Genomic DNA, 20,205 nt, shown 5'->3' with positions numbered 1-20,205 from the left:
CTCGCTGTGCCCCGGCAGCCTCAGGTTAGTGATTTCCAGCAGGGCTTTAGGGTTCTCCTTCCTCCCCCCAAAAAGGATGAAGCCTCTGGCTCCGCAGTCCTATTTCTGACACGTTTTCTAAAACCTGGCCGAAGCACGAAGTTAAAAGCGGGAGGGATGGCACAAGGAGCTCGGGAAGCCGAACTTTTACCCCAAAAGCAATATTCTACCAGACCTGGTGCGCAAATGCTCCTCACCAGGCGTGATACTTATCGCAAGAGATTTAGAAGCAAAATAATTAGCAATGGTGGTTTTTTTCCCAGGCTTTGATAACTTAATTCTAAGGCTGAAAGTTAATTTAGAGGTGCTGTGAAAGGATGGAGACCCTCTCCTGCCTCTTTGTGGGTTACATCCCCCAATCACACCCCATATTCAAGCCCAAAGAATTCCCGACAGCGCCGGCTCGCTCGTCCGCACCCTCGCTTTGCCTCCCAGTCACCACAGCGCCCACAGTCTTGCCAATTATTGGTTTGGTTTTTTTTTTTTTACATTAAAAAATGATGGACACCCCCTTGTCAAAAGGCTGCAGGTGCCCTCTCCAGGAGAGCAGCAGGGGGTCTCCTCACAGCATCACCACCACCCGCCCGCTCTCCGCCGTCCCACCGGTACCCAGCGGTGGGACATGGGGGTAACACACCCCCACCCCACCCCCCCGGACCCTTCTCATGAGAATATTCCCAGGGAAAACTCATTTTTAGCAGTCATACGGGTCAGGTCAGCGTAAGGCTAGAAATCCAACCCACCCACCTACCCTCCTTCAGACCCCACGCGTAGGAACGCTGCCGCAGACTGAAAAGAATGCTTTTTTTTATCTTTTCCTTTCACCTGCTTAACCTAAAACATCAAAGGAAGCGATTATTTAGAAAATATCCAGAGTAAGGGTGGTTTAAGACCAGCTACTGATTATTTTTTTTTTTAATTTTTTAATAAAGCCTGGCTTCTCTCTGGGGCCCAGCGAGGTGCTGCTGGGGGACGGTACCGGCGCAGCATCAAGGGGGACTGTGAATAATTCCGTCACCTGGAAGGTGCATCAGTGCTGTCACCTCTTAACGGGGACCCAGGCTGCTGTTCCTGCGATGACAAGGGAGTGTGGCCAGTCGGTGGCCCTGTCAGCAGGAGAAACACCGAGCCCACAGACCTGTGCATTCCTAGAAACACGTACGTGCCGTGAAATCGCTCGTTCACAACACGTTTATGGAAAGTGCTGAAGTGAAACTGGTCCCAAGCTGCTTTGGGGAGGAAAAGTTTCTATGAAACTGCCGCAAATTAGGGAAAAAGCTAATTAAATTAATCTACCTGTATTTATCAGACTCCGAAAGAGTTGGGATCTGGGGAAGAATTCTGGAGGTGTGTAGATCTTGTGTTCAGAAAAAAAATAAAAAAAAATAAAGCTGACGCTACTTAGGTCCAAACAAGGCAAACCAGGCACCTGAGACAGCAATTAATAAATGGTACCTTATCCCTATTTTAATATATAAACACCTTTGCCAGGTAGAGAGCATTTGCCAATGAGAGTATGGCTAAACTACGATTAAAGCAGTCCCCTCTCCTATTTAAAATAGCACCTAAAATCTTCACAGCCAAGTGTCAATGCACTTTTAATCTGAATTTTTGGGACCCTATACCTTCTAACAAAATACTTGGGCACCAGGCATCACCATACTGCACTTGTATTAAAACAGGCAACATTGTATTATTAACATTATTGGATTTTAATCTAAATTAAATACTAGGTTTAAATTAAAATCCAATAGTTCAGAATCAAGGAAGCCCTTAACAGCTAAACTTTTGCAAATCCTTCCCTCGTTACGAGTCAGATGATGCCCAGTAAAGCAATACCAGACCAGTATTACCTCACCATGTCTCACCTGGGCCTTGATTAAGGCTACCCAATTAAATGCAGAGCAGAGCGCAGTCAGATGGGAGAAGGAAAGCTGGCACGTCCTGATGTGTCACCGAGGTGACACTGCTGGGAGGAGGGCATCGGTTGGTGACACTCACGGTGCCTGGACCGGCCGCTCATGGGTGGCCCCAGAAGCCGTCCCCCCACCACAGCCCCTCCAATCCGCCCCCCCCCAGCACTCACTCACTTGCGCGAGATTTTCGTTTAAGAATGTGGCACAAACCCAGAGAACAGCGTAAATACTCGTTCTGACAACCCACACTGATGTTACGTACCCTGGACTCTACTTTAAAGCTCAACATCTCATCACAGAAGCCAAATTTTGCCGGAGCCACAAAGCCCAACTATTAAGTTGTTCTTCCAAAGGTACTTCCCTCCTTCCAAATGCAAAGTCCATAGATGATATGGATCAAGTATTTGATCCTTCCTGTATATTTTAATACCACACTATCTATAGTCTTCATAACAATGTCACCCACTATAGCATACAGAAGGACGTTAATTTTGTTGCGACAACAGCAGAATTTGGTATCGGGAGGTGAGACAAGAACCCAAACAATTCAGGCCACGTTCACAAGTGTCCCCTAAAGGAGAAGGAAGGACGAGATGAAGCCTTTTCCCAGCGCACAGGGGAATGTAGGTCAGAGAAGAACAAGCCAAGCTCAAGCCAGATCTGTTAGACTTGGTCATCTTCCTGTAACCACCGGCAGATGTTAAGACGCATGGGAACATGCTAATATTGGCACACGGAACAGGCTGAACAAGTTCTCGGGCTCAATAGCCGATACGTGTCTTGGTAAAGGCAGAGAATGCGACTCTGAAGCGGGGTGATGGTCTGGAGGACCCACAAGTCAGGAGCACAGATCCTTCTGATACTGCTTCAGCTCGGCGGCTCTACCTGTTATGTTCCCCTCATTTCCACCCTTCGGGAGACACACCAGGGTTTATCTTCTGATTGAGAAGGGGGCGGCTGCTGAGCGTGTGTTGGCCTCGAGTCTGACACTGGCACGACACAGGCTGCAACCTTTTATTTTTTTTAAAACAATCAAACCCCAGCACCTTGTAAAGGATGGGATATTTTATCTTTCACATCAAGTTCGAAATTAACAGACTACATCCTTAAATAGTTAAAGGAAAAAAAAAAAAGGTTAAAACTGCAAGCATTGCTGTAACAGTACTGAAAATCTTAATTTTAAAATGGCTTATGCTAAGAATGAAAGGAATTCCATAGGCTTGAGACCAAGAGATGGTCCTTCACTTACTGTCTGGTGAAACTATTTCCAAGCAAGTGCAAGCTGCAGCTCCCACCAGCTGCTCCAGACAGAATTTCGGGTAAGAAGTTCAGGACTGGGATGTGCTGGTAAACTGGTGCCTTTAGACAAGAAGAATCTGAGACGCTTGAGGGTCACTCTATAATCTGTTTGCCTGTCTCCCACCCGCTGGGAATAACTGCAGCAAAGCAGGACGCGAGATCGGAACCAGTCAAGATTCCAGGATCTAAGCAGTGAGGTGACTGACCCTAAATAGAAATGAAAATTAATCTTTCTGGAGCTGAGAGAAATTAAAGATCAGTAAGTTATTGAGGAAACGGGGAAAGCAGCAGATGTATGCAGACACTGCTGCCCCAAGAAGCGTGATATTATCTGACCCTCTCTCTAATAAGCACTTTTATGGTTGGAAGAGGGTATATTGGGAGCTTTGCTCCAATTCAACAAGCGCTTCATGGACTATCGATTGTGCTCGGAAGTGGGAGAGAACAAAGTTCACCCAGCGTTGCTGTTATTTAAAGATCTGCCAGAGGACATCTCAACCTCCTGAAAACCGGTCCACCACCACCGACCGTCTCAGATGGCTCCCTCTTGTCATCTGCAGCTTGGGACACAAATGTTTTGCTGGCAAACAGTGAGTCAGACCCACGGAGCCATTTATCGGAGGGAATGGCTGTAAACAAGCACCTCTTGCTTGTTTACTGATGGTTGTCACGTGGCTCATCAGTACTTGACCCTGATTAAAAGAAGAATTAACCGGTTGCAGAAAACTCTACAGAGCTCCCCTGTAATTTGACTTTCTGTTCAGTTTTAAAGCCACGAACGGTGCCGGGAGAAGCAGCAGGAACTCAAATCAGTGGGTGCACATCTACAGAGACCTCGGGCTCCCTTCCTGCCAATTTTATCAATCACTAAATATTCCCCCAGAATTTTTTCCATCTGGACCCACCAGCCTGTTTTTAACTATCTCCTCTGCAGCCTCTAAGTGTGATACACCAAAATACCAGAAGCCCTCACGAACCTCGCTGGTTTTATCATTTTGTGCAAGAGATAAGGCTCGCTCCGCCAGTCCCCTCTCCAGTGTGGAATCCCTTCCCAGACCAGACTTTGGGCTGCTCGGCACCGGGGGAATCTGCCTACGAGGGGTCTGCGACCCAGCGGCAGCTTGTTCTGCATCAGCTGCACTGCTCATCACTTAACATTTCATTTAAAATGAAAACAGGGTTGTGCCATGGTCCGCACATCCAATCAGATGATTTTATTATTACCCGCTAATTTCCTCCCGCTTTACACACATACACTGGATATTGCTGCCCCTAACTGGTAAGCTCCTCAGGGTGGGGGCTCTCCCAGTGCTACAGGACCCCCTGTGCTATTAAACTGTGTAATTTTAAGAACAAATGGCTTCCCGAGTGCAATAACAAACATTTCCAGTCGTGTATATTTTTTTCTGTTGACTCCTGATTAAAAAATGTTTAAATTCCTGATTCACACAAGTATCCGGGTCTGTCCGTGTCCATATACTCTGAAACCCTAAGCCATGAAGGCGGGAGAAAAGAGAGTTGATGCACCCCCTGTTCTTAGGAAGCACTCATAGAATTAAAACGTATATGACATTTCCTCCAGTGTTTTGGTCGCTACTGGCCTCCAAATTAGAGGTAAAGGGGGAAATATAAGCATGATCTCAATAACTGACAGTTTTTCCCAAATATGGAGCAGAACGGACCAAAAGCTCTATTTGTGCTACCCCATTTTCTAGAAAACCAGCTTTTATCCTTGAGGGGACCAGTTAGGCTGACTGGTATGCTTTGGGCTGAAATGGTTCCTTTCTCCAGAAGATTAAGTCCTAGATGCCACGGTGAAATCTTTGCTCTCTCTCCTGACACAGGCGGGATGTCCCTGCACAGGGCTCTGCTGCTGGTTTTGGGAACCTGTACCAAAGATTGTGATTTTTGAAAGCCAGACTGTGCTGCTCAGCCGAGCTGTGAATTTTCAGGTTATCCATCTTAAACCTGAAAAGGGTCCAAAAAGTATTTTCAAATAGGGTTTGTGTTTATCCGTCAAAGTGTCTTGGAAATTGCGGGAGGTGGTCGTTACTGACTCTGGGTTGTCATTGTTAATAATGCATCATTATTAATCAGATTTGAACAAATCCCCCCAGTTGGTGTTTACCAGTTGGCAAACTGGACACAGAAAAGCCCGATTCAGGAAGGATTTGTTTTTACAGTTCAGACCCCGCAAACTAAGGGTTTCAGAGCGTGTAGGGAATGTCTGTCACAAGGAAAACGGGTTTGTAGTTGCAGCCTGGAGAACTCCACCTAAATTCCACAGATGTATTTGAGCAATTCCCAGTAGTTTATTCTGTCAATCCAGCATCAGACGAGATTCCTAACGGAGATTAACGCTCGCACAATCAGGGATCTGTCTGTATGGATGCCCCAACACCGACAGTTCTCTGTGGTTTAACAGGCGAGTTCTGGCTAAAGATGCTTAAGGATGGAGCAACTGAGAAAGAACGAGTTGATGGAACCTATTTTGTATTAATCACAAGTTCTGCCTATGCAAGACCTTCTGTTTCCAGTGATATAGTTTTGATGAAAATAGATACAGGATCCTCCAAAAACATTGTCAGATTACTCTTTAGATTTCTTTAAATATGCAGACAGGCACATGATTCATGCTCTCCCTGTTGCTAAAACCCATACTGTGTACGAACACTGAGGCTGGCTGTGTACAAAATCATCTTTTCACTGAATTAGCTTCAGTCTTAACTGTTTGTTGGTTTGTTGTTTTTTTACTGAAAGTAAAGCCCTTCTTACCCCAAAGAGTGGGGTTACTGGTCAGCTACAGACAAAAGCATGGAGGTTAAATTTCAGACTGTGATTAAGTTTAGCACACCGATAATCTCCAGCACCAAAACCAAGGTAGCCTTGGAGCGAGCCAGGCAGAGAACTGACATCAAACGGAGAAATCTTGCAACAGAGATGAAATGAACTTAGTACAATCCTGGTTTAAAAGTGACTGCAATAAAAGGTAGCTAAAGAGCACAAAGTAGGAACTTTGAGCAAAACACATGCAGAGTACTGTCCCTTCAATAAAACTGAGCGTTTTCCTTACAGTTGTGAAAGGGAGTGCCCAGTCGTTCCTGGTTTCTCAAGGCATCCACCCAGGGATCAGCACTGCACTGGGACTTGCATTGCACCCAAAGACAATCGTGCCATTTCTCTACATAATCACCTCCTTGGCTGTAATTAAATTTATTACAATTTTTATCAGGTCAAGCCCAAGCAAGCAAGTTATCTGTACCTCTCAAACAACTTCGGTTTAAACTTTCAGAGGTGAACAGAAGTTTGACAGTTCAACGTGACCTCGGTTTGCAATAACTCATGTTGTCATTTTTAAAAGATGAATACTCGGAGGTCCTTTGTTACCTGGAATTCTCAAGGACTTGGCTGTGTATTTGCAAGGTGCCAACAGAGCCTTACCATAAAGTGATGTTACCAGCAATACAGTCGGGTAAAGCCAAAGGTCTGAGAAAGCAGAGGTTTTACTTCACAGAACAGCCAGGTTTTACTGGTCTAAATAAAGTCCACCAGATTGTTATTGGAGAATGCCGCGTATTGAAAACCTCTGTATTTTCACGAGGATTACGAGAGCCTTATACCATGTTTACTATAAACATTTATTCACATTGGTCCTTCTGGTAGTAAGATGTTTATTATCAGCACGTTAAAAAGCCAGTCTTTTCCCCTAACCCCCTGCTCGTTCTAACTTCAGTTCTATGAAGTCGCCTCTCTTCCCCCAACAGCACTATACTAGGTCAGTTCCATAACCTGCTTTCCTGCTGAAAAGCGAGGCTTATAAATTAGATTCATTTCTAAATTTAGGATTGATGGGTTCAGTCATTATTGGTCTTATTTTTTTTTAAGGCAGATTTCAAGGGAAAGGTATTCATAAAGCAACTAGGGGTTCTTGCTTAAGAGTTCACAGAACTCCTGAAGCATAAATCTCAGAGCACTCTGCTGAGACCACCCTCCCAGAATTAACATAGAGCTTTTATGGGAAGACCAAGATTAGGGGTTTTCTTCTTCCAAAATACTCCTATGCTTTCTAGTACTTCACAAATTGCATATGGAGTCTTTATGGTATAAAATACCCCTAGTCTTTATGTTATAAAATACAGGCTGCTGAATAGGAACAAGAATCAGTTGAGGAAGAAGAGGAGAACACTTCGTTGTGCCAAGAGGCAGACTTTGGAGAGCTGTTTTCCAACCTGAAATCTGTCCTGGACAATGAATCCAAATAATCCTACCGAGCAAAGGCCGTGGGGGAGATCCCTCGCAGGCACCGGATACTGCTCCTGGTTACGTGCCGCTCCCAAGGCCCTGCCAAGAGATGGCTCTCAGGAAAAATAAAAAGGTTTCAGTGCTCTAATCAGATACTTGTTTAATAACTGCAAAAAAAGGACAGCCCAGTTCTTATCATCAGGCTCTCTGGAGATTTGACATCCTTGGCATTGTATCCTAAGAGGAAGGAAATTTCTCACTTCCCTAGCTATTTCAGTTATATAAATCAATTGTTGAAGGATAGTGTAACTGGTCTGTGCGCAGGAGCCAAGGCAACTGTATTTGGGCTCAGACGCCCTTTGGAGATACTCATCTATAAATTAAAAATATAATGCTTTACAGTTTATTGGTAATCATATTGCGTGTACATTGAAAAAATGGTGAAATCTAATAGCTAGAAAAAAAACCCTACTTGATTTTATACTGGCAGTCAGGATGGCAAGTCTCTTATGTTCTGGCAACAACAGGCTAAACCAAGCAAAGGTTCCCCAACTGTGAAGGTGTTTGATCGGCGTCCGTGGGACCCAAAGCCCAGATGTTGTCACCAAATGCCAACCATCCTCCTCTCATCTTCTCCAGCCTCCTTGGACCTTCCACATCTCACTAGCTCGGCAAGTGGGTTCAGCTGCATAAGCTTAAGGAATTTGTAAGAGGCTATTAGTAAGGGCAGTGGATTAGAAGATGGGAGTTTTCTGGCAAAGAGAAAGCTGCTCTGGGTGGCAAAACCAGGAAGAAGATGGAAAAATCCTGAAAATACCTCTGAGAGTGTAAGGCCACTGGTTTCCTGTGCCAGGCAACCAAAAAGCCAACGCTGCAGGTATGGTTCCAATATTTCAGCTTGTCACTGCCACCCCCATTATTCACTTGCAGCAAGGAGAGGATCTGTCCTCAGCCACGGAAGCTACAGGGTGAAGTGATGTCACAGCTGGCACAAGGAACCCGTCGTAAAATGAAACTACGATAAAGACACAACTCACAGGTGGCCACAGGACGTCCACGTACCCAGCTCTAGGGAAATGGTGTTTTCCACAGAGTATTCACGGAATCATAGAATGGTTTGGGTTGGAAGGGACCTTAAAGATCATCGAGTTCCAACCGCTCTGCTGTGGGCAGGGACACCTCCCACCAGACCAGGTTGCTCAACCTCGTATTCTTCACAACTAGCACTGATTTGCTTATTTTGCAAATCTAGAAACCTATTTGGTTAAAAGTAACAACTCAAGTGAAAAGGCAGGGAAGATGCAGTCGTACAATGGGCATTCTTGTCCTCCTCTCCATGTTCGTAAGCTTTCTCTTCTAACTCTACTGAGGACCCAGAGCAGCATTTTCTCCTGTGATTAAGACTGGTCAATGGATTTGGTTGATGTGATTTATTTTACTTGGGTAAAAAATATTTATTATCCCATTCTAAAAGTAACTTATGGCATCTCTACAGGTAACCAACCAAACAGGTACAACCGCTGGCCTCTGGAGATGCTTTCAGGTGCCCTCCAACAGCCAGCCCACTGTATGGAACATGGTATGGTAGCTCAAACACCTGCAGTTTTCAGACCTTTTTTTCCAAAAACTTACACAGGAATTAGTCAGCAAAGGGGTATTCTTATAGTGTGTCTTCTCTCATTGTTCCTTGGCTGCAACATCCATTGATATTTTTGGTTGCGCACCAAAATTGTGAAACTAGATACTCTGAGTCAGCCCCGAAATGTAGATGAGATGGAACCCCAGTGCTCTGCGAGGAACGGGGGACACGACCAGCAGGGCAGAAAAGGTAAATATTCTTCACACATCTTCCTGGAAAGTTCTTTTCTGAGCAATAAATAAGAGATATTTCATAGAGATCTATTCAGACTGTGGCAGTGGCCCATCGGTACTGCTCAGTTCCTCAAGTGGAAATGTCTATGTCAAGGGATCCAAGTGGCCCAGATGTTTTGAAAACCATAATTTGTAATTCACTGTTCCAGCTCATTCTGGCCTTGGCAGTAAAAAAGCTCCAAATCCTCATTCTGCAGCATTACAGTACTACCAGGAAACATTTTAGGGCTGTCTCTGCTGTTCCCTCGGGAGTGCTGCTAGAAGTGTGGCTGTGACCCATTGAATAAGTCACCACTATTACTTTTAAATCCCCCACCTGCCTTTGGGAAACTGACAACGTACAAGCCAGTTTCTCCTGCGACTCGACGGACACCCCAATTCAAGCTGAAGATATTGGGGTGAAAACCTCCCTTTGGCCCAAACGGCTGAACTCTTCTCGAGATAAAGAGACATTCAGTTACACCTAAACCTAGCAACGGCCTTTTATTTTTTGCTGCAATAAGGTTAATGTCCAGTGGTTCTGCCTCTTACGCAGTATCCTTGCAGCACTGAGGTCTGCGATGATGGAGACTGGATAATTAACTTTGGATGAAAGCTAATTCACATTCTTCAAGTAGCTTTCAAAAGCAAAGTTAGTGTGTTTGTGTACTTTTTTTAAACAAAATTTTGTTATTTGTGGTCCCCAACTCATCGCTTATAGACAAGTTTCCTCCTGCAAGACCCTGTGAAATTGCTCACGGACAGAGGAAATTAAGCTGTTTAAAATGAAGCCAGCTGGAGACACGAAACAGCCTGTGGCATTTTGCTTGCTTCAAATAGTAGCCCATGGGCCAGCAGGATTTAGGGACCACTGGTACACAGCCGGAATTTCAGCTGTGTTTGTGTGATAACATCATCTGGTTTACTCTCTGGAAGATTGAGCACTGTTTGAACAGTTTGCGTATTCAGGTTCATGTAAGACGTGTCATTAAACTCTTGAGAAAGTCTGGAAAAAAAGAAGTCATCTGTACTACTGAAATTGAGATTAGAAGAAAAACTCATTCTGCGGCTTAAAAGAAAACTGCCCACTAAAAAGCCATGTTTTCTTTCATAAAACTTTGTGCTTGGGACAGTTATGAAAAATACCAAAGTATTTCCCACAGTTTTCTTTGCATTTAATAGTGCTTTGTATTCAGCCAGTTCAAATAAATATTTGTACCCCCAATTTCTAAGTTGTTCAGGAGTTATATTTAAGGGTCTTTCTCAAGTTAAAGCCAAAAGAAAAGCTTTTTCTTCCCTTACACTTTTTTTGTTTTGTTTGGAATTTGCTGCTAAAATGTGAAGAGTCAAAATTTGTAAAGTCCCTTACTTCTAAGTACTTAAAACTGACAACATTCTCTTACCTATAGCAACTGCCACAGCGTACACAGCTCGTACATACAGTCCCTTACACTCTAGCTTTTCACCACACTTATCACAGAGACAGGAAAAAAAGTGGTAGACAGATAGAAAACTAATAATGAATTAGATTTTTAAGAAGCCCTCTAGATAGGTTCTGTGAAACATGGCAGATAGCTGGGGGTGAGGAGAAGGTGGTAGACCACAGACAGGATATAACTTTATTTTGAATAGAGCTTGTCTTGCGTACAAACTAACCCCCCCCCCCCCAAAAAAAAAAAAGTAGTACAGAGATAGAACGCTGCCAGAAAGTGGTCGAGGCGAACGCAACAGTGGGGTTTTCAAATTCGTGAAAAGGAGCCTGGTGCTCAATCTTTGCGCGCGCACAACCTCCGCGCATCTCGGCAGAGGGGGGACTGGGACTCCTCTTTGGCATCAGCCCCACAAAACACCTCCATCTTAAGTCCTGTCGTGAATTCAACCCATCTGGCACTCTCCAGCAAGCAACCAGTTTTTTTGTTCCTGCTTAGCAGGTCCCCTCCGTCAGTGGCCTCACCCTGCCTGCCTTCACCCTTTCTTCCCAGGGACGCCTCACCCACGCCAGACCCTCCATTTTTTAGGTTGTTTTTTTTTGTTGTTGTTGTTGTTTTTTGCTGCCCCGGGACAGAACTTTGTCCGTCACCCCAGTGACACTTTCTCTCACCGTGGGGCGTCTGGTTCCCCCCCCAACACACACACACACACACACACTCAGAGCAAACACGACTGGGGCTTTCTCTCAGGACTCCTGGTACCTTCCTCACCAAAAAAGCCTATTCTCCCTTCCCTCCCTGGCACCACCTTCCCTCTCCAGCCGCCGGCCTCTCCCCGGGCCTGCTCCGGCGCCGGCTACACCCAGCCCGGCCCGGGTGGCCCCAAGTTTTGTTGTTGGGTTTTCTTTTGGGGTTTGGTTTTTGGGTTTGGGGTTTTTTTTTTTTTTTGGTCTTTTTTTTTTTTTTTTTTTTTTTCCCGGATGCCCCATCTTTAGCATCGGTAGTTCCCTCCCCTCCCCCACTTCCCCTCCCCCGCCTTCCCAAGTCTCTGGGACTAATAATCTGGCTTTGCTGACATGCTCTGGTAGCTGTGCCTATCGGGCAACTCCCAGGATGCACTCTTCGCTCCTCCCTGGCACCCCCTCAGCCTTGCCCACCCTCCCCGGGTACTTCCCCAACCCTTTTTTTTTTTTCAATTTTTTTTTTTTTTTTTTAAATTCCACACACACCCCCTCCCCCCTTTCCCCTCACACCCCCCACTCCCCCCCCCCCCCCTTCCTCCTCCTCCTCCTCCTCCTCCCCGTTCTGTGAGCGCCCCTCCCAACCCCGCTCTTCCTCAGGCCCAATTCCCTCCGGGCCTTCCCCTCCCCCGCCGCCCCGGCCTCGCCACCCCCGGGGGCGCCCACCCCCGTGTCCCCGAGTGTGTGAGGGAGCGAGGGGACACACACGGCCGTCCCTCACAGCCACCACACGCCGCTCCGCCACCCCACACCCCCCACCGCCACCCGGCGCAGCGACACCCCCCCCCCCCCCCCGCGCCGCGACCTCCTTCCTCGCCTCCTCGCTCGCCCCCTTCCCCTCAGCCCCTCGCCCCCCTCGGGGTGTCCCCGTGTTGTGTGTCCCCGTCCCCGTCCCCCCCCCACCCGGGTCCCCAGGGGCTGCGGGGGGCGGGGATGTCACTCACTCTCCTCAGCCCCCTCAGAGCCGCCTCCTCCTCCTCAGCGGGGCCCGGGCCGGACTGGGGCCGTGGGGGGAGGGGAGGCGGCTCCCTCAGGTGGCCACTGACAGGAGGAGGGAGGGAGGGAGGAGGGGGCTGCGCGCGCAGGGAGACCCGCCTCGCGCCGGGCTCCCTCCCCTCTCCTCCCCTCCCTCCCTCCCTCCCTCTCTCCCCCCTCCCTCCCCGTGCCGCCCCGCGCGCTGCCGGCGGCGCGGGACTCCCGGGGTGGCGCCGCGCGCGCCACCAACCGTCACCTCCTCGGGACGCCGACCCCGCCCACCCCCGTTGCTAGGCAGATTTGGACAAACTTGCGCCGCCGCGCGCGCCTCGCCACGCCCTCTGCCCGGCCTCCTTATTTTTTTTTTTTTTTAAAACCAGATACGGACGGCTGCGACGCCCAATCAAAAGCTGGGGCTGCCCGCCCCGCCAGCCAATCGCAGCCAGAGCCCCGCCTTCGGCCCGCCCACATACTAAGCGGTGAGGAAAAGAGGCGGGGCGGATTTTTGATTGACGGGCAGCCTGGCCGGTAAGCGCCGCGCGGCGCCGGGTGGGTGGGGTGTACGGCAGCCAATGGGCGGCGCGGCGCGTGGGGAGGGGGCGTGGCCGGCGGCCGGGCCGGGCTGTGAGGCGCCGGGGTTCGGCCGCCCCCCCCCCCCCCGCGACCCGGCGGCGGCGGAACGGGCCGGGCCGGGCCGGGGGGAGCCGGGAGCCCCTCCCCGGCACCGCGCCGAGGCCGACGGAGGTGATGCGCTGCCCGCGGGGAGGGGCCGGAGCCGCCGGCGGCCCTTATCCGCCCGCGCAGGCCGGCCTGGGGCCTCCGATAGGGGCCGGCGGCGGGGTCGCTCCGTGAGGCGAAGCGGGGTGTGGGGGGGGGGAAAGGCCGTGAGGCGCCGGGGAAGGGCCCCCCAGCCCCGCCGGAGCGTGGGGAGGGGAAGGGGGTGAAGCGGGGGCAGGAGCCGGGTCCCGGCAAGCCCCGGCACGCCGTGCGGGCCGCGGTGGCGGTGAGTCATGCCCGCTTCCCCCGCGGGGCTGGGGCAGGGGTGCGCAGACCTTCCCCCGCCGCCGGCCGCGCCTCCCACGGGGCCCCGATACCATCGTTCCCCCGCCGGAGCTGGGCGAAGGGACTTTAACCCTTGTGCGGCTCCGCCGAGCCTTCCCCAGTCGGGGTCCATCACCCCCCCGCCTTCCCCCGGGGTTACCGACACCCGCCGGACCAAGACAAGGCATCGAAAGGGGGACAAAGGGATTAATAAATGAACTTTCCCCGTCAGGTTCCCCGAACGACAGCATTCACGCAAAAAAAAAAAGTCACCCGAGCTGCCAGCTTGCAACTTCGGTCTCTGACATAAGCCTCGGGACTTCTTATTCAGCGTTTTTAGACACCTGCAAGTGAGCTGGTTCTTAGAAGGTAAAAAAAAAAAAAACACACCAAAATCGTGGGTGAAGCAGGTTTATAATCGAGGGTAAATAGAGCGACAGGAACTGCACTTTATTTACAACGCCAGCCCCCATCTCTCATCAGTTATTTTCTGCGTAGCATCAGATGCGGCTCCCTATCTGGTTCTTTGGGTGCTCGTTTCAAAAGAGTAAAAGTGAGGGAATGCTTATTCTTTTCATTCACGATCTTCAACAAGCCTGTGCCTCCCGTGCTACGGGGGCAGGAGGCACGTAATCAAGGCTTTTGTGAGAAAAGAGTAGAAGCAGAGCGAGAATCCGGGCCTCATCCCTCCCTCCGGCTCCTGGAGCAGCTTCAGCCTTTTGCTCAGGAAAAGCTCCAACACCCTCAAGCTTTTCACAGCCGTTTTCCCCTCTAGATTAAAGATTCACCATTTCTGTAGCAACTCGGCGTTCAATCTCCCGTCTGTAAGACTGAACACGATTTTCCTGGTTCCAAAGTACCTTCCTCCGCCCCTCTGTACAAGCTGGTTTCAGCTACAAATGACTTCAGGGTTAACAGCGCAGCCCACGACCAGTTCTCACTCTGGTTAATGACTTCTCCCGAAGCCACCGGCTTCCCCTCAGGCCAGTCAAAACTTTGTGGGTAACTACAAAAGGGCTGGATCCTTCGGAAGGGAGGCTTTAATCCAGGCAGGAACACACACGGATGCCGGCATCTCCCCTGACTTCGTTACTGTGGCATCAGGAGAGTCTCCAAACGGGTCTCGCACAGGATGCATTTTATCACCTAGGAGTTTGGTAAAGTTATTGCCAGAAATCTCTTCCTTTTTTAACCAAATTTTACTAAATCTTCAGAATTTTACCGAGGCGACGGCAGGCTTTGCCATCTGCCAAGGAGAATCCGCTTGTCCTAGCAAAGATTGGAAGATCTGTTTTCTCTTTTATGTTTCAGACTAAGGGTTTAGGTGGAATAAGCTCATAACGTGACAAAAGAAAACTCAGCCTCTTAAGCTTAGCGTCTTAATTTTGCTTTGTCAGCTCATGAGAAGCCTCTACCCAGGAAAACACGAAGAGGATCTACTCTGGCTGCGGCTCCGGATCTATTAGGCAAGAACCAACCTTTCGAACCTCTCACTGACGGATTTTAAGACGTGTTTCAGGTGGAGTTTTCCCACCAGGAACATCCTCTGCTGCGGAGGAGGGTCCGGAGCCGATGGAGGAGGCAGGACACGGAGAGAAGGCAACAATAGCTCCCTTTATGCCAGCTGCAGGGTGGTTTTTTTTGTCCGAGGAAGGAATCGCAGATAACCAGGGTACGGGGAGCGGAGGGTCAGCGCAGCCCAGTCCCGTTTCCGACAGAAAGGAAGCTGCCGTTTGGGTTAAAATCTTCAGATAATGAGTAACTTGTTGGAACAGAAGCTGCTCGGCTTCTGTGCTGGAATCCAAGGGACGTTTTGGAAAGGGACGGATGCAGTAAGTTTTAAAATAATTTTTTTAGTTGCTTCGAAGTTTTTCTTGCAGACAAATTAATTCAGCAGTTTTTCTTCCTTTTAAATTGAAGCTCAAAATGTAAAAATACCCGCCAGAACCATTCAAATTTTGGGCTAAAAGACCAAAAAATAAGCCATCTCCATGAAACCAGTTCCCATTCTTGAGACCGGATCTAGTGATTCAGAAAATGAATGGTTAAAGGTTAAAGATCACTAGTCAGCATCTGTCTTGACTGCAAACTGCCGTGAAAAGATACTTCTGACCCAGAAATAAGTAAAAATATGTACATAAAAAAAAAAAAAAAAAGAAAAATTCCATGCTTGAGCGATCCACAAATGTCTTGTTTTAACCCCAACACCTGCCTGGGCTCCAGCGTCTCCGGGGCAGGTTCAGAGCCACCTCCAGCCCTTGGAGCAGGAAATTCTGGTTCTGGTTCCAGGCAGGAGCCCCTAGCCCGAGGGCAGGCAGAGGAGGATGGATCCCCGCTCTCCTGCACCCCTTTTTTCACCAACCAGCACCCACCATCCGTGGCCTCCTGTCCCGCAGCCGGGAGGGCTTTAAATATCATCTAAAGCCGGGTTGGGAGGTTGGGATAAGGATTTCCTGCAGATCAACTCAAGGAATTAGTATTCTACAACCGGCTAGAAGAAGTAAAATTAAACTTTATTTAAAAATTCTTCTAATATAGAAAACGAGAGGAAGCCGAGGCAACAAAGTCCTGCCCCCGGTTCCGTCTCCTGACACGAGTTACTGTATTTACAGCGCGGGGAAGGAGCGCGTCCTGCTACTTGGGGAGAGCTACCGACACGTAACGCTACAGCGTCCAAACCCGAGAGAACACCCAAAGGGGCACCGCAGGGAACAATTAAATACACTCGCTAGAGAGGGACAGTAGAAGAGCACGGAGGGGTGTTATTGTCATCCTGATTTCTCCCCCGGTTCTGTACAAGCCGGAACCACCGACACCATTTTCCTCCTCACTCGCTTCTGGCCTGCCGAACGTCAGGGAAAAAAAAACAACAAACAAACCTATGGAAAAAGGTTCATCCAGCGTGACGTGGAGAGGTCGGTAATTCTCTAAAGGAAAACGGGATCTTACCGAACCCCTTCCATCATCGTTTTACTTTCTGGAAAATTTAGGAAAAACTGAATAAAATTAAAGCAGTGAAGTTGCCCAGAACACGGCGTGGCCACGGGCAGCGAAGCAACGGGAGGCCCTAACATTTCATCAGCGGCCACGTTTGCTCCCGGTGTCACAGGGAGCGCGCAAAGGGGATGAAGTTCAGGATTTTTATTTTATTTAAATTCCCCAGCTGCCAAATTTAGATTTTTTTTTTTTTTTTTTACTGCGTTTTTGGGCCTTTCTGATGTTCACACTGTAGGAAATGAAATACAACAGGCAACCACTTCTCCAGACTGCATTCTCTATACACATAGAAGTTTTTACACTATCTACAAACCAGTGATTAGATGCTTCTGGGTAAGTTCTTGCTACTCCTTTAAAAATACTAGAGAAAAAAAAAACTGTACACTTCTCTAAATTACATCTTTAGAAGAATAATTTTTTTTTTTTTTTTTTTTTTAGAAGCTCATAAAAGACTTCGCGTTTGTTTCTAGAGAGAATTAAATGATTGGACAAGAAAGCTTAGAAATATGTTGTTCAAATCAAATTAGAGAGACCGAGCACTTAAACAGAACGTTATCTGTAAACTTCTAGTTTTCGGTTCAACTTTACACACGCATTGGAAAATCAGGAAGAACTTCAGTTATGAGGTCCTTGTTTTAATCTCTGCTACATACAAAAGATACTGAAAAGCAAAAACTATTAAATAATTTAATATACAAGTGTAGTTAAAAAGCACTGTACATTGTAACAAATGTACATTGAATTTCAAGAGATAGAAAATCACCGAGTTATTTTCAAATTTACATGATTTTTTTTTTAATTTTTTTTTTTTTTTTTGTGGGGAGGGAAATTCTGGGATGGGAAGAGGACTCTGGGAAGGGAGCGGAGTTCTGAAGGCCACGGGGCTGCTCCTCACCGAGGACAAGCCCAGGTGAAGCCGCTTCTCGGGGACTGGGAAATCCCGGAAGGAACAAGTTCAGCTGCCACTTTTAGCCAATGGTTCCTGCTAAAACCTGGGCGCGCTGAGACCAGGAACGAGCAGGAGGCCTTTCCCTCAAGTACTTCCTTCCCTCCCAAAAACCGACCGGCAAGAGATCTGAGCTCCGAAGCAGCCTCTTCCACACACAAGCCAGAAAACTCCCACTGGGAATCGCTCCCTGTAACAAACCTCCGGCCCGGCGGGTCCCCCATAAGGTCAGGAGAGGAACGGGCGCTGGTGGACACCTCGCTTCCTGCAAAACGCTTTTTCTTAAACTCAGCCCAAACCACAGCTCTCCAGACTTGGGATTCTTTTTTTTTTTTTTTTTTTTAATATCGCCCGACAGAAGCGGCGTTTTTTTTGCCCAGCATTTAAAGCCATTTATTACAGTTGTCACGGGCCTGGAATCAGTTAAATAACAGCCTCAGATTGGGTGAAAAAAAGACCAAAAAAAGAGAATGCCCGGGTTATCCGACCGGGACTCCAGCAGACTTTAAAGTCCATCTTTTTCAGTTAAGAATCATTCCTCGGGTGCTAAAAGCACTCTCAGGATCGTGGCCATTGCACTTGGGTGCTTAAAACCAGGTACCGAGTTCTTGCAACACGGCGACTTAGGGAGGGAAGAGCCAGAGAGAGAGAGATTCTGCCTCCTACACACATCCCCCCCAAAAAAACGGGGAAAAATTTAAAAATAGTCTGTGGGATATCGATATTCCCACAGCAGGATCTACCTCATCGTTCCCGATCAAAATCCAAGCACGTGGGAGCCGCTGAGCTGATGGGAGTTGTTCTGTTCTCCCTGTTCTTGGTACCTCCAAACGCCCCGTGCGCCAGCTCACAACCTTCTTTCCTATTTTTTTGAGTTTTAAGGGAGACTTTAAACAGCACCGAATTCCTTCCTTGCAAACCCAGCAATAAGTCTCTCTCCCTGTAGCGATATCGAGGCCGTGTTTTCCCTGCAGGAGATTTAATAAGGCGTAAAATTTACTCTTCTGCAAGAGAAAACGGCTGAGAACGGGATCTAAATCAGCGTTCTGTGTCCAGGAGAGAGAAGATAAAATCCTATTTTGGTAACTGGACAAACGTCTGTCCCCTCAGTGTCACTCAGTGGTAAAAATCAAGGCGTTTGAATTACAAACGGCCAAGTGTCTCCGCGAGGTGTTGCCAGACAAGGGACAAACTGGAAAAGAATGGCCATCAGAGACACATTTCAGGGTTTTCCTTCTGCGACAAAAGTTCTAAAGGTTTAAGGGGGTCAAATATTTCCTCTAAAATATTCTCCTCCTCCCTCAGCAAAAGAAGCGATGGCAGAAAGCCCTACACAAGTTCATTTTTCTATCAGATTCCTTTTTTCCCCTCCCCCTTTTTAAGCTGGGAGATAAATATGCAGAGCTACCCAGAGAGGAAAAACACCTTTATTCAACCCCGTGAACCTTGCAAGCTTTACAGGGCACGGATCCTCGCTATAAAGCTGCTGACGCTCCACGGAATGAACGACTCCCGGAACTGGTTTGTGCGGAACAAACTTTGGGCCTCGTCTCCCCCCCTGTTCCGAGAGAGCCCCAGAGGCACAGGCAAACGCAGGGAGAACTCACGGCCCAAGAGTTCAAAAAAAGACCAAAAAACTAAGCCGGAACAGGAAAACTAACACAGAAAAATTTGGAAACGTTAAGTTTTTTGTTTGCCAAGGGCAAGACTAGAGTTTAGTTTTTATCATAAGCCTCTGGCTTATGTCGAACCTGGGTTTTAATCACCTGGTTTCACTCTGACTTCAATCATTTGTAAAAATCATTTAAGGCACAGACGCTGCCTTCCCTTGGCGGGGCTGCAGGAGGATGCAAAACGCCGTTTCCCAGTTGCTTGGGCCATGGATGGACTATAAAGGGAGGACGAGAAGTTTCCCCCCTTCCCTACAAATGAAAGCAGCGGAGCTGGAGAGAGCTGTGGTTCTGCCTCCCCCTGTGCGGGACCGAACACCGGTGCGGGGAGATGGAAGGAAGACCCTCACAGGGACGAAGCGGTGGCACGTTGTCACACGGAACCTGCTCCTCTGCCTGGAGGGGACCCCCGAGGACACAAACACCCCCCCACCCCCGGCTGCAAACACCCAGCCCGTCGGAACTCAAATCTCCCCGATCTCATCCTTACCTGCACCGCGGGGCTGCACCAGCACCGAACATACAAGAAGAATATTACCTCAGAAACTAAATTTAGAATTTTAGGGCACCCTACGATCAAATCATGATTTAATCCAATTATTCCCGTGAGTGGAAGGGCACGGGAAACGTGAAAACTGGGCTGGAATGGTATTTGGGGGAAGGTTGAAGCGTTTTGAATCCAATTGGTATTCGAAACTGCGTGAGTCCTCTTCGGTTCCTGCGACAGTTTTTAAAAAGTAGGTATCTAAGAATTTAAGGAACAAGCGTCCTTTGGACTAAACCTTAATTCTCAGCGAGAGGAAAGCAGATTAAAACCAGCAGGTATATACACACTAGCTGTATATTCACACACATGTAAAAGCAGCTTAAAATGCCCTTCTCACTTCTTTGCAAGTCTATGAAATGTACGTTGTCTCTCTGCAATCTGTTTCCTACAAGGCCCTCGCTAGAAGAGGAATTTGCTGCCTTTTCTTTGAAGAAAAGATTTTTGCATGAATTTTTTTTTTCCTCCTTTTTTTGGCATTTCTCTTTTTTTTTTTTTTCTTTCTTTCTTTTTTT

This window comes from Numenius arquata, chromosome 25 (assembly GCF_964106895.1).
Source record: "Numenius arquata chromosome 25, bNumArq3.hap1.1, whole genome shotgun sequence".
In the NCBI taxonomy this organism is placed as follows: domain Eukaryota; kingdom Metazoa; phylum Chordata; class Aves; order Charadriiformes; family Scolopacidae; genus Numenius; species Numenius arquata.
This window is presented reverse-complemented; position numbering follows the sequence as displayed.